This window comes from Opisthorchis viverrini, assembly GCF_000715545.1.
Source record: "Opisthorchis viverrini unplaced genomic scaffold opera_v5_123, whole genome shotgun sequence".
NCBI classification, from domain to species: Eukaryota; Metazoa; Platyhelminthes; class Trematoda; order Opisthorchiida; family Opisthorchiidae; genus Opisthorchis; species Opisthorchis viverrini.
In genome coordinates, this window is record NW_008751777.1 from 428,700 (window position 1) to 444,065 (window position 15,366).

Genomic DNA, 15,366 nt, shown 5'->3' on the forward strand with positions numbered 1-15,366 from the left:
TTGCGTGGGTTGTAGTCTGGTAAACCTGTGCTAATCGCATTCTCGACTAAATCCCCTGAATCAAAGTGTGCCTCCATAATTATCGGGCGAAAGAAACAAAATTACGACGACTTGAAAGGAAAAACTTTCAAAAAAATATCTAGAAATACTCGGGCTCACCAAATTTGTAGTGGTCTGGCTACTTAATAAGTTAGTTTACCAGGAGAGTGCGGCAAAGAAATAAAAATAATTACGCCAGGTTGGGTATGCAAGAACAAAGTGGTAAGATGAAGCAGACTCTCTAACAATGTTCTCTTTAAAAAAGTTCGTCGTTGGCCCAGGTCAGCGAATAAACAATAATCCACTTATGTTGGTCCAGAGGTCTTCCTCTGAAAGATAAATCCGACTGGCGCATTGGAATTAGGCCAAAGGTTTGCTGATGTAATAACTGTAGGCACTGAAAAGATAGAACCGAATAACAGCGTAAGCACACGCAAAATATTGACTTTGACACTATCTACCCTAAACATCTCGAAAAACGGCTCTAGGGAAACTCTGGGAGCCACCATATGCGATCGCATGAACTATGGCACCGATAAAACCAAAAAACGAGTTCCGGCTAAAAAGATAAGTACTTCACCGGAGATGTACAAACGTATGGTCGTTGTTTTCCGTGTGCAACAAGCCTTTTCAGAGAGGTGGAAAAGTTCGTGTCAAAATAATTTATTTGGGTGTAAAATTCGTCCACGGACGGTATGTGGTGCAGACTAAGAAAACAAACCATAGTCCAATAAAGACCCAGTGGAAAGCGGTGTGGCAGACGAGGACAAACGATAACGAAATCAGCGGGGATGAAGTTATCTTTCGTTGCACACCCGAGCCGTTTTATTGGCCTGGCTTGCCCTTTGACCGGATAAAATATCTGGTAGCTGGAGTTATTTTCTAATGCACAAGCTGCAATTTTGACTCCTTGTCGGCTTGTAACCCTACCAATCCGGTAAAATGCACGGGGAATGGAAACCTCAAGTGGTCGACGTGGACGCCCTGCAGGGAGGATTGCCTTGTTACGTTGCATCATGGTGCATTTGTATTCTCGTCACCCCACAATTAGTGTGAGTGCATCGCCCATCGCCGGTGGTTCTGAGCCTGGCCTTCAGTCCTGAAAAACCATAAAAGGTCACCGTTGTCGTTTGCCCGTCCATCACCTCAGAAGTTAACTCCCATCAACCCTTATACATCTGATTTCCCTAACCACACCACCACGCTGCGTGCTTATATCGGCCTGCACCAGATCCCTTGTACTGCATTACCATATGTTGGCAATCCTAATCCTTGGTCGCTTGTCTACTAAGTACAATTCCGTCCCTATCCTATCTCACAAAATCACTTATTGTCATCAATCTGATCGCGGTTGACGTCAAGTTTTTCTTTCCATGTATACTATTGCACACTATCCCATTTGCTTTATTTAGCTCTTCCCATCTCTTCATTTTCCCAAGCTCGGAAGTTCGGCAATACCCGGTTCGGATGACCTGGTCGGCTGCTATCCACTCCACCTGGCCTATGATCTACATCCACAGGATACCCGAACTGACCAAAAACCTAACATCTTATATCAACTTCGTCCAAACTTGCTTCCCTGGCTAGCCTGAAAACAGTCTCGCTGCTCAAGGAATCGCACAGTAACCTTAAATGTGACGCTGCAGTACGATGTTGGCACGGCACTGCCATACCCAGTTTGATAGCTCACCCGCAACTATTCCCTTACACCTCTCAACTTACCCACTCGCCCACTCGTTCCATTAACTGCAAACACGAAGGAGCTCCCCACATGGCCCCAGTTGCCTCCATGACATGTGCTCCCAATCTGAATTATCCCATCTCCATCTTCACTTTTGCTCGTTGTGACTCCGGCCATTTACCTAACCACCCAAGGTCACTCATGGCCAGCAATGGTTTTCGGTTTTAGTTCATGCCACCTGGCTGTCTTTGATTTAGCCAAACCTCATGCCCATTTTTCCAAACAAGTTGGGAAATAACTTTTATTACTATATCATCGGGTATTTCCCACTGTTTATGACATTGTCCTCATTTTATGCAATCCGCGCCCCCACAAATCCCCCAGTCATACTCCATTCTGACTGTGAAACTATGATCATGCCAGATGGTATGCCACCCACAAGTTGGGAATAAACATTATTCTTATTATCATTATTATTAATTCCAATCTTCTTAATCTTTCGTTTGAGCTTGACCATTTTTGCGTGTTTGTGCCTCCCGCAAAATTCAATAGTATTCTATACAGTCCGTGTTTTGTCCCGTGTGCTGCCACCATCTCACTCTCTCCTACTCGCTGTTATTCCGGACTCCACAACGGCAACACCAGCCAGTCTCTACGGTTTCAATGTACACCATGTTTCTGAGATTTCTGTTACTACTTATCTGTTTCGATAATCCCTCCAATTCATCATTCCCACCAAAGAATTTTGTGACTTTGGCCATGAGCTCAACAGACCGAGGCCACGAGGCCTCGGTTTTGGGTTCTAGTTCAATTGGACGGGATGGATGACGGCAATTCTGCTACTTCACAAGATGTGATGTTTTGGCTCCTCTTTTTTCACTGTTTACACTTTTCTTGTTACGTGTCAGGAAGGGAGCCTCTTGTTTTGCCCTTCCTTGCTTTGTTTTCTTCCCGCCACCCTCAAATCTTAACGATCAGATCTTGCTCGATATTCCTCCGAAAAACGCACAGTAACTGTGCTTCCCTTCTCATGCCGTTTTAGTGGTGACCACAATAACATCGGATATTGCACACCGCCTATGACGCTGTCCGTTTTTCTAACCTCCCTGTGCCAAAAGTCTCCACCGGTCATGCTTTTATTCTGATTGTAACAGTATGACCATGCCTAACGATGTTACCCATAAGTTGGGCTAAACTACTGTTCTTATCCATTATCTCAGAAGCTGTCGCTTAACTGGTTACTATTTGTCTGCCGTCCATGTTTGTATTAACGCTCACCTTGCACAGCAGAGACCATTGAATTGGATTTTTTTACTGAGCTGAAAACTACCAGCATGTAATCTCGCAACGTAATCGTTTGTTCCAACTAGTCTAACGGCTAGGCTCTATGCTTTCGCGGCCAAGTCCTCAAATTCCCACAATTAGACACCTTATCTGGCCCAGATAGTGCTTGTTCCTAGATCAGCCAACAAAATTCACCTCCCGGGTTCAATAAGCTTGCTGCCACCCCGTTTTAGATTTTTCTGTCAGGCACCGTTTTATGTGATGTCTCCTGGTGCTCACCACTCATCTTACTCCTTCTTCAATCCTCCTCTTTACAAGCTTCAAACTTCAGTGTAGTAGCCCAAATGCCCCATACAACCGTTATTCATTCAACCTGGCTTGTCTCCGATCAGTATTTAGATGGTCATCCTACTGACTGAAAATTTTTCTCGACTGTGCGTCGGCCTGTGTCTATCTGTATCAATCTCCTTGCTGTACCTCTTCACCCTATCTGATGCTGTCGGGTTACAGTAAGAAGACAAGGAAATATCCAGAAAAACCGTATTAATGTAATTACATGATTCAATTATACGATTCATCTGTCACCGCATTTGATGGTCGATTTGCTCTCAACCAACCGGTGTGTCTCCCGCACGCCCAAACCGGTTCTCAGGTGATTGTACCTTTGTCTCGGTTAGTCATAGATGGTCATCTGTGCGTTTGCGTGCGGGTCACCTTGGCTACCTGGCGGGCGTGGAATGTGTCCTTTCTTGACCGTTCCCGGCACGTGATTCAGACGTGTGGGCGTACTCGCATGGCACTGTTTCACCACATGAGGGTTCCGCTGCGCAGTACACTGACCCGCAGCCGTATTACCTTCCCTTTCAATTTGAAAATGTTTTCGGACTGCTTGCATCTGATCGTAATTATTCTCCTCGTCTAGCTCAGGTCGATCTGCCACGGAAATTCGCATCGCCTGCCCGATGGCGGCAACCTTGATGACCGTTGCGGGGATGTCCAGAAACTGAAGTATGTTAGTGCAATGATGGCACGGCATTGCTATACCAAGTCTGATGGTACTCCCGCAAACATTCGCTGCCTACATTTGACGGTGCCTTCTCGCCCATTCGTTCCTCTACCCGCAAATGCGAATGGACTCTCCACTTGGCCGCAACCGATTCCAGGATGTGTTCTTCTTATCTGTTGAACCTTCCGTTCGGACGTTGACTCTAACTGATGACTTTCATTCTATGATCCTCACAAAGTCAGTCATTTTCTGCGCAGTTCCCGTTTCGTCTTGTGCGTAAGCACCGACACCCGTCCTAACAGCGACACTAGTGAGTCTCTAAAGTTTAATGTACACTGTAAATATGGGAGTCGTTCTGCCATCTATGCGTATGGCCGATTCCTCTACTGTATCATCCCCACTCACGCTTTTGTGGCCTTGGCCATAGGCCCAACAGTCCAAGGCCGACAAGGCCTCATCGGTTGTTTTAGACTTTCGTTCAAGTTGACCGACCAGCCGCGGAAATTCTATTTTTTCAGGCAGTTGGTGCGCAGAATAGCCTCCATCCGAGGGTTGCTCACATTGCATCCAGTACATCGTACGAAGTACCTCTGGGCAATTTTTACGTGAATCCTCTCGCCGGCAAGCTCATTGCGCCGCTTTGAGACGTTCAGAACAGTGCCACATCCTTTTTTGCCTCTGACGTTCAGTGGAACGGAAGCCGCTGGACGACAAGAAGAACTCAGACCCGGGAAGCCCGGACAAAAGCCTCGACCTTGTACGTCAGTCAATGCATCTGTGGGGGGGATGCAGGGAAAACTAATTTTTTCGTGAGGAAGTCAGTTGTAGGTTACATTTGCCTAGCCACACAGTCGGTACGACCCATGACTTCCTTCGCTTCCAGCTAACATGCGAAGGCGGTGCCTAAGGATTTGTATCGATGCGCCCTTTGGCCGTCCGTTCGCGTATATATTCAATGTAACGATTGGCGAATTTACGGATTGATGCAAACGATCAAGGCTTTCACCCAAGCTTCCCGGGTCAGTTCATTTTGTCGTCCAGCGACTGTTGGTCATCCGAACGGCACAAGGAACAAGGGTGTGGCACTGCCCTTCAAGATTTCAGCGTGGGGCAGTATGCTCGCCAGCGTGAGGACTCGCATAAATGGGTGTATAATAGTGCTTTGAACTGGGTTAGAGAAGGTTCGTGAAAAATCGTCCGAAGAAGGCTATTCCACGCAGATATTACTCGAAAGGATGAAATTCTCCTCAAGAAAGTGCGCGCTCTGAGCTAGAAAATCTTACCATGTCCCCCGCCGCGTGTTTGCTGGGTCAACGGTGAAAAATCCTGTTGGCCAAGCCTTGTTAAAACAGGGCATAAGAAAGAATTAGGCCCCGTCAGAGACGACGATACTCGATGTGAAATAGGTCAAGCACCGCGAGACGCGTTTCGTAGTCCGCGGGTTTGAGGCCGACAACCATTTTGGTAGCAGCCTGCCGGACACGCTTAATCTGGGTTACTTTTTTCTTGCATCCTGAGTAGACAACTGAGTTGGTATATTCGAGCAGTGGTGTGATGTAGACCCCATAGTGTATCCGGAAGTCCACGCGGGTAATGCGGAGAAGGTGCACCGAATCATCCGTAGAACGCGAATGCATTTTGGATCGATCTCTTACGGGCATGTTTGAAGAACGCCAGATACCCAAGTGCTTTTTGGCATCTATTTTCGTGATACCTTCTGGTCCATTTCCATTATGCATGAAAAAGGCATTCGCTTAGTTTCCTTAAAACGACAGATGGATGCACTTATCGTCATTCAGAGGAAGGTGCCAATCCAATGACCACTGCGTTGCAACGTCATGTCGTCCGCAGAAGTTGAGATGGGCTTGCAAGGACAGCTGGAAGGTCGTTTGCGCACATCAGAAACAGCAGTGTTCCTAAAATGGAGCCTTGTGGGACTCCCGTTGAGACCAGCGGTGAAGAATGGGTCGACCTCTTTCTCACTCAAAATGATTTGTTTGATAGTAGCGCCCTGGTCTAGTGTAGGATTTTCCGTTGAACCCCGCAAGACTCGAGTTTTTGGCGTAGCGGGGTATGTGGAGTTCGAGAAGCTGAGAAATATGGCATCCGATATGAGTCCCTCGTCCTCGCATTGGGATAATCTGTACGTAAATATGAGCGTGTTCGCCACGCAAGAACAGTTTTGGAGAAATCTGTGATGGGCTGCAGGTATCAGGTTGTTTGAAGTAAGGTGGTCTATGATGGTCATCTTCAGAATGCGTTCCATCGCCCTGCAAGATACGCTAGTGAGGCTAGCAGCCGTGTAGCCACCGCGCAATAGCCGGTCACCAGTTTTGTAGATTGGTGTGACAATCACCTCATTCAGAGCAGAGGGAAGGCTACCTTCGTCTGCAACTGACGAAGCACCAGGTTGAAATGATTTGCCAGTGTGAATAACGTTTCTTCAGGATCCCTGGATGGACCTCGTTTGGCCCATGACACACGAATGGGTTGATCTTGTGCCAGAGTTGACGGATTTCTTCCACCGTGGGGACCAAGCTGGGTAGGGGCGGTTCGTTGTAACGCCTCGACAAGATTTGATGTGACGAGGAGCTGGAGCCGAATATAGACCTGCATAGTCGTCCCGGATACCACCATTGGGTCACTCGTGGTTTCCCCGTTTCTGTGCCTCAAGGTGGGCACCAATGGCCTCTTTCTGCGGTGGCGTCTAGTGTAGTTGAGCAGCAAAGTTCTGTTTTCCTGGGCGAAGTCCAGAATGGCTTTCGTATGTTCCATTGGAGGCTTTCTAATTTACTGCGGTTCCGCATTTAACGAAATACCAGCTCATATTTTGCGTTTCCTGTTGTACCGTTTATCATTGTGGTCCATGAACCAGCCACGAAAGATCTAACGAGAAATAACTGCCATTAAGACAAACAACAGTCCAACATGCACCCTGAAAGATGCTGCGGAACTGTTGGTCAACCGATGTACCACACTACTGATCCGTATGAAATGATGGTAATGGCCCAGCTCGGTTTTCGGTCAGCTGCTCCTAACAAACGTTTTCTAACTGAACAACACAACCGCTGTACAATGAGTGCACCAGACGTGCAATGTAGCTGAAGTGTGTGCAACGATAACATTCTGAAGTTTGAGCGTCTTCCGGAGGCACTACGGATAGCGTCCGGCAAATACTGGGAAACGATTGGTTTTCGGGTTCACATTTTTCACCAATGAGAGTTCGGGCTGACTCCTGACCGGCCTTCGGCCCGTTCATTGGCCAATCATTTGCTAGGTAAGTCGGTGGGCCGATGATGCGCATAGCCGTGAGCCGCGGTGCGACTTGGAATTGGGATTACGGCTGACCCCTCCCTCTTAAATTTACCGGCGGAGCTTCAGAGAGGCACTTATTTATGGTGACGTGACCAGCTCGTGGATCCTTTGTGTCTGGCGCCATTTTTATAGTGCACGCCCTGACTGGGCCTCTGAGCAGCTGGTTTTTCTCCGCATTTGAACCGGGTAGAGATATCAAGACCCATTCTCAGGCTATAAGTAAACTTTTCAGCTGAACAGGTTATACGCCTCTCCCAGCTGTATCCGGATCCATCTGATTTGCGGGCTAAAACTTCCTAGGGATATATGCCGCGCCTTCGGCGAATTCCGGGAACGCGGTCCCAGCTATTCTTCACAAAGATAAATACAACAGACAGAAGATGAGCTGGCATTTGTTAAATACAGAGCCGCTGTAACCTACCAGAAACAGGCCACGATATTGGAAATCGCCCGGAAAAACAGAAATGTACTATTTAAGTACGTGAAACACCGACGAAGAAGTAAGCCAGCCTTCTTGAGAGACAGAGACAGGGAATCCACGAGTGACCCATAGTGATATTTAAAACCTACAGAGAACACTATACAAGCCTGCATTCTGCCCCAGCGACCTCGTCACTTCCGATGTTGGGCGGTTAGTGGGCTGCGAACGCCCACTAACCAACTTCGTCTTCACGAAAGAGGACATTCATCAACTCTTGCACAAGGCGAACCCCTTCAGTAAGTTGGGGCCAGACGAGATCTATCCAAGGATCCTGGAGAAAACGTCGTTCACACTGGCAAATCATTTCAACCTGGTGCTTCGTCAGTCGCTAGACGAAGGTAGCCTTCCCTCGAGGGAAGGTCTGCTTTGAAGGAAGCGATTGTCACGCCATAGACGAAGGTAGCCTCCCCTCTGCTTTGAAGGAAGCGATTGTCACGCCAATCTACAAAACTGGTGACTGACTATCGTGCGGCAGCTACAGGGCTGTTGGCCTTACTAGCGTACGACGCACGGTGATGGAACGCATTCTGTAGCGAGCCATCTTAAATCACATCATTACCAGCTTAATATTTCTAGCACAACCAAACCATTTTTGTGTAGCAAATATGCTGGTATATATGGACGGCTTAACTCAAGTTAAGGATGAAGGACTCATACTGGACGCTATATTTTTCCATTTTTCGATAGCTTTCGATCGAGTCGCACATACACCTTGGCTCCACTAACTCGAGTCTTCTGGATTCAAGGGAATTTCTAATATGAATTAAGGCGTTTCTATCAGACAGAACATTCCGACCTACTTTTCTTGTGCACCGGTCTCCATTGGAATTATTCAAGGTCTATTTCAAAGACCTTACGGACGTTCTTGCAAGTCTATGTCTGCTCTATGCAAACGACATGAAATCCTGGAGTTCAAATCCAGTGCCCTCAAAACGGATGTAGACGTTGCAAGGCAGTGGACTGGCACCTTACTCTGAATGAAAAATGCGTCCGTATGTCATTTGGAGGCGACTTATCGAGCGCCTTTGTCATGCATGGTGAGAATGGACCAGAAGGCATTACAAGGGTAGATACAAAAAGGATATAGGTATCTGACTTTCTTCACACTTGTCCGTCTCATTGAACCGTGAAAAATAGGCTCAAAAGGCATTCACCGTTTTACGGGGAATACCAATCGACTGACTTCCTATAAGAGCTTTTTTTCGTACAACTACGCGAAGGGTGGAAGCGAGCCAAGGGAGGTAGCGAGGCAGCAAAATATGAAAGCAATTATCATCAAACTCAGTTGTGCTGGTCATTGCCGTCTCCCTGGATGGGTACACTGAGACGAAACACACCAACGATCAGAGATATTGTCAGGCATGGCTCAGTTACGCCCTCAACGGCCTTCAAGTTACAGCTTCCCCAATTAAAAGTCCACTGACCCTGTTTGTCCCCGCCAAATACACCAGCTACCGTCTTCACTGCGCATCTACCAGAAGGCGAGATGGCTCAGTGGTTAGAGCACAATTCTACTGACTGGAAAGTCCGTGTTTCGAACCCGACCTCTGCATCTCGAATTCTCCTGTCTAGACTTGGCCAACCTGACAGTATCCAAACCCTCATGCTTCCTTCGGGTGGCATTTCAGCTAGGCGCCGAACGGGTGTTACAACCTAACAGCGCAGCTACCTGTCCCATTTCCTCCAAATCTTCGGTGAATGATATTGTGGCAGCTAGAACTACTGTATGGCAAGTACATGGTTCCTACAGCTGCTGATGGTGGTGATGATGATTATGAGTTGCGGTGGCACGTGAGGGCCTCCTATGCATGAGGTCTTCTGTAGCCTGATGGACCATACTATCTGTCACTGGGATATGCGAACTTCTTCCGATATTAAGTGGTCCACTTTTAGCACCAAAGCAATTACTGAAGCTGCAATGCCGTCTGTTTCTGGTGTGCTTGAATCAGTAAGCCAAGATGGCGCGTCGGCCTAGCAAAGGCCAGTCATAGAGTGTTACTAGACCCAGAAATCGTGTCCCAGAAACAAAGCGGATCACGGTTTGGGCGGTCGGTGATGCGGGTTCTTCCTCTTCGGATCACACACAACAATGTGTGGGCGGTCGGTAAGGTGAACTGAGGACTCTGTGGAATTTTGTGGAACGTCTTGATAGCAGTCAAAATCTGTAAAACCTCCAATATCTGACTATGATTGCAATCGGCTGGTGTCAGGAAGGAACGAGGCATAATGGCTGGTGAGACCAATTAATGACCTTTTGGAAGGCGAAGACAGAGCAAAAATACTCAGTTGACTGCTGTGTATTCTTATTCTGCTGTTCTAAGTACAAGTAAGGATATAGTCGAAACCCCGCCATAGTTTTCTGGGGCCGAAGCCATAGCGATAGGGCCCTCCAATTACGTGGTGTCGTGGGCGACATCTTCATCATAATGAGGAGCTGGTTTTGGACACAGTCACTGGGGCTGCTGTATGCACTGGACGAGTAGGCTTCTCTAGCCAGTGCAGTTTCTCTATCCAGTCTGACTTAGTGAAACCATGATTGAAGCACAACGTCATGTAAAAAAATCATTCAGCTGGTGCCTATCCGAAGGGAGGATGAAGGCTGAGATACTGCCAGGTCGCCCAAGCCCAGACTGGAGCAGTTGAGATGCAGTGATTTGGTTCGAATCACGCCTTACCATCGCTGTGATTTGGTTCGAATCACGCCTTACCATCCAGCTATCTCGAGCTTGACTTCATATAGGTCATTGAGCTTTTGAAGTTTCCTACACAGTCAACCCCACTCGTCCACCTTGGACAACTAGACGTGCTACGTGTCCAGTACTCAGTCGATCTCCCATGATCTTGCTTTTTGGTGTTTGGCAATCTGGTTCCACGTTCGTTCGCTGGTCACCGCAATGCTAGCTCTCGTATTTGGGTGATATTCATCAAAAAATTCCGCAGACCAGTGAATTCATCCTTGAATATCACCGTTTCGGACCGCGGTTGGCTAACTGCCCGGTGATGAGACGACGGTTTTGGTCTCAGAGGTCGGCATTTCCCTTTTTACCCCTGTTATCGCATCCACCATATTTTGGCACTTAAATTGACTACAACTTGCGAAATACCACTTGTCGCAATGCCAAAAACTTGTGGAAGATTTTCTGTCTATCTTGCTAGCTGGCTTGTTCTTAGACTTCCTGAGGGTCCGTTTACAAAATTGCTAAAGACGAGTGTTCGACAGTCTTTGAGTTGGTGCTGCTAAGCAGTGTCAGTTCTTTGTGCTATCTAACAGCGGGAGTCTGCTATCTGCGTGACTGACAACCACGTACTGAACTGATTATTCGTCATCAAGCTGAGCTTCAACCACCCAAATTAGTGATTGCCTCCAGCGTGTGTGGCAGGGTCGTCATCTTCCTTGATCAGCCGAAGGTACGGGTAGTTGATTTTGAATAGCTATCCGAGCACCCGTGACGAGGCTTTGACCGTTTCGTCAAACTTTAGTTCAGTGGACGAATGGACTCCGCATATGTACCTAGCTTTCCCTGCAATAAACTGGTCTTTCATCCTCGAATTCAGAAAAACCATCCAAACTTGTCTTCATACTACATGACCAAACACTTTAGGACTTTTCGGTACCAGTTGCTTCGAGCGGAACCTGTTCGTCGACTCGCATACGTTCTAGAAATCCCGTGTAGATGACTCACACGTAACAGGTATTCCGTGTCTGGGGGTTGCAGCAACAGAAAAAGACCAATTGTAGCGGAGGAAAACGGGCTCCACCTCTGATTCCGAACCCGGGGTCGTTCCTTAGTACTAAGAAAAGGAGATAAAGGGCTACAGTTTCTGTGCAACACCAAAGCATTTGGCACTCGAAATAAGTTAGATTATCCAGCTTATGGAGAGTCAGGGTTTCAGGTCAGTGGGATCCTTCTAGGCGCTGAAAATACCCATGTAGATCACCATCTGAACTCTTTGAAGCACGCTTTGTGGGTTTTCGGCTTTGAATCGCCAGTGTGTCTGCTCATGAGTGTCTGACCAATTTATCGCCAGATTAACTAGCTATGGATCTATTGAGTGCTTTTACCCATGCGTTTTCTGCTAAACTCAACTGTGTGTTAGTCTCATGGGGTTTTCGGCGTGAAGCAATTTTCTGCTTGCAAATGTGATTCAAAACAGAAATGCCTGTACATCCTTGCCGTTTCTGGATAGGCTTGCTTCTGAATCTTACGAGTTGATAAAAGAAATCGGATCTGGTCGTCGATCAGAAACAGACTATACAAGATTTCGTAATTTTGTATGACATTTTCAAAGAATTTCCATAGGTCGCCTTGTGAGCAGAATGAGGCTGTCTGTTGTTCTCGCCAAGAAAGTATGCATGGTATCTAAATGATGAGCTTGGAGAGTCGGAGACAGCAGACTTCGGTCGTCACTACAACAGAGCAAGAATTTATCAAATCGGAAGACAATAGGGGTTTGACCGTTTGCGTAGAACTTTGGTCGCCAGTGTACAAATGTTCTATCGAGTCCGTGCGCCTCAGTAACACCGACTTCGTGTCGAGTGAAACCGTTACACCGCAGTCGAGCTATTAAGACATCCTGTACAGGTCTATCAATATATTCTAATACACAAACCGTATTGTAGCCAGCCCTCCGCAAGCGTTTCTATGTCAAATAAACGGGTATATTTGTATGCCCGAAACACCCAGTGATCTCAGGTATAAGGTGGTGGGTGATGCAAGCAGTTAGCAGTTGCTATCAGGACCTAATAAAAATCTGTAAATGGCTAATGATCTCGGGTTACCCAGAGGATGACCTCCGAAATATTCTAAACCGAATCACAGGTTCAAGTTGGGGCTCCCTGATCTACGGCACTGCTCTGTGTGCTTACGTATGCGCGTATTCATGCTGGTGTGTCGCAACTTATGCTAGTCACTACGCCCAGTTACACCTGCCGGATGAGGGAGATCCGGTGGAATGTGTCAGTCTTAGGCTTGCGTGTGATGCTTAGAGGTCCGCTAAGTCGACCTTATGACAACGGTCCCCTTGAGAGAACTCCTATATGTGGTACTTCAACACTACACATACACTAGCATTCCTGTATTCTGACTATTCAGTGCTTAGTTGTCTCGTTCCCAGTTGAACTTTCATTAAGAAGGAATCAGCGACCATTACTACCGTTCCTCCACTATCTGAGTTAGTTCCGTCCATACTCAGGTGTTGCTTCTAGATTCGATTTTTCGAAGGATTCCTGCATCTGACTATTCAGTGCTTAGTTGTCTCGTTCCTACTTGAAATTTCATTAGGAAGGAATCAGCGACCATTACTACCGTTCCTCCACTATCTGAGTTAGTTCCGTCCATACTCAGGTGTTGCTTCTAGATTCGATTTTTCGAAGGGACCGCGCAGCTTATAGCTGATATCGTGCATTGATTACTCCCTGGTCGTAAATAAGGCCAACTTGAACCTTAATTTTCACTTGATAACTTCTCCTTGTGTATGCCCACAGAATGAATTTTTTGTCTGTCCGTGAAGACGAATGATCTCTCTGTACAACTACTAATGGCTTCCTCCGCCGATGATTCCGCGGCAAATATGCTTCCCAAAGCTGAGGACTCAACGGAACTTACTGAGGACCAGTGCGCAGGAGCAGTTGAGAAACCAGCTGAGCAGGGTGACGATGAATCAGAAATCCCCAGTGAAGAACAGATACAACTATTGTAAATCGCTTTCTCTGTCTCGATCCTAATACTTATGTACAGAGCCAAGGTTAGAGCTGCTCTGGATCAGCAAACACAATTGTTATACGAACAATACGCGCAGGAACAGCATCCGGACAACGCAGAACAGGTTTGAATTGGAATGTGTTTGTAGATCGATAATCTAACCTCGTTTTTGTAGCAAAAGGCCTTGGTTGCAGATATGCAAGAACAAAATTTCGCGCGCTATCTCTCCGAAGTCCATCAATATCAGTTGTTGCATCAACAACAGCAATTAGAACAAGTGAGTCCATTAGTCATGTGTGTGGGCTCCTTCACGTTTTATGAATGAGATGAATTGCTAAATCTGTTATTTTTCTAAGGCCTACTCGAATAAAAACCACCCCGTCATACAGGCAGTTTCTTTACCGCCAAACTTTCCTCACTGGCCAATCCCTTAGCGAGAGAGTGAGAAGGCTGCCTTTGAATATGTGGGCTGTCAGATGATGTGGCAGTGTCTACGGGCCCTCCTTAAGGTGCTGTACGCCAACTCCCCCTTGTGTGTGATGTTCTACGGGAAGCCCGTCTGAGTTTATTACATCAGGTCATCTTCAGCGACAACTTGACATCAGTGTTCAACACTAATGCTTCGCTGCCGTACTCCCATCATTTATTTGAAAGCCTTATTGGGGACAAAGGAATAAAGTAGACAGAAGGGACTTAGTGCTAGCTTTCTACAATCATTCCGAGGCTGTGTCAGGTAAGGTTGTCCTCTTTCACCTTTCATCCTCAAGTTCGTCGTTGATAGGATAATGGAACACTCGCTCTTAGCTTCTAACTACTGTGGGGTCGAATTGTTCGCAGAGCATTCGCTTTCAGGTATCGAATACGCAGACAACATAGTATCTGACGCCATTGTAATACAGGCAACATTAAATAATCTCAGTAATTTCCCTCCCGGTTTGGCATGCGCTCAACACCTGAAAAGTGTGAAGTGCTGCTGTAAGACCGAGTGGGCTCGATCCCTAACCTCATGCTTACAGATGTGCCGAATGAGGTAGCGGACAAATGTGTCTACCTGGGCGGATGTATCAGTCCCTCTAGTCTCGCAAAAGACGATATCTCTATCCGGATGGGGAAGACCAGAGCAACTTTTGTGAACCCCCGTCACCTGTGGGGTGGGTATGAAATCAGCTTATCCGTCAGGGTCGAGTTTACAATCCGGTGGTTGCGTTCATATTATTATGAGGGTCAGAAACCTAGTCGCTGCGCGCTGAAAACATCAAAAGTCTTTCAGAGTTTGACCGCCAATGTCTTCGGAGCATTACCCGAGTCTGGTGGGAATACCGGACCAGTAATGCTGAAGTAAGTCGAATGGTTTCTAGAGGAGACAACTCGCCGACGATAGATGAACTAGTCACATTTTATGGGTTGCGCTGGTTTGGCCACGCGCTCCATATGCCAATCGACCGACTTCTTCGAAGTTTTTTTTGCAGAACCATGCGAAGGGTGGAAGCGAGCCAGGGGAGGTCAAACAATGACCTGAGAGAGGAGTATGGAAGCCATTACCATCAAGCTCAGTTGCGCTGATTATTGCTGTCACCCTGGATTTGGCACCCCGAGACGGAACACATCGATAATTAGAGACGTTGTCAGATATGGCTCAGTCGCACAAGCAACTGCGCTCGTGAAACCAAGCTATCGCCTTCAATGCATAGCTCCCTTTTCAATCTCCCTAATTAGAAGTTCACTGACAGTCCTGTACTTACGCACCAATTTATCAGCTCTCGCCTCCAATGCGCAGCTACCTACTCCACCTCCTCAAGTCATCGGGGAACGAAACTGTGACAGCTACAACTACTGTACGACAAGTACGCGGTTCGTG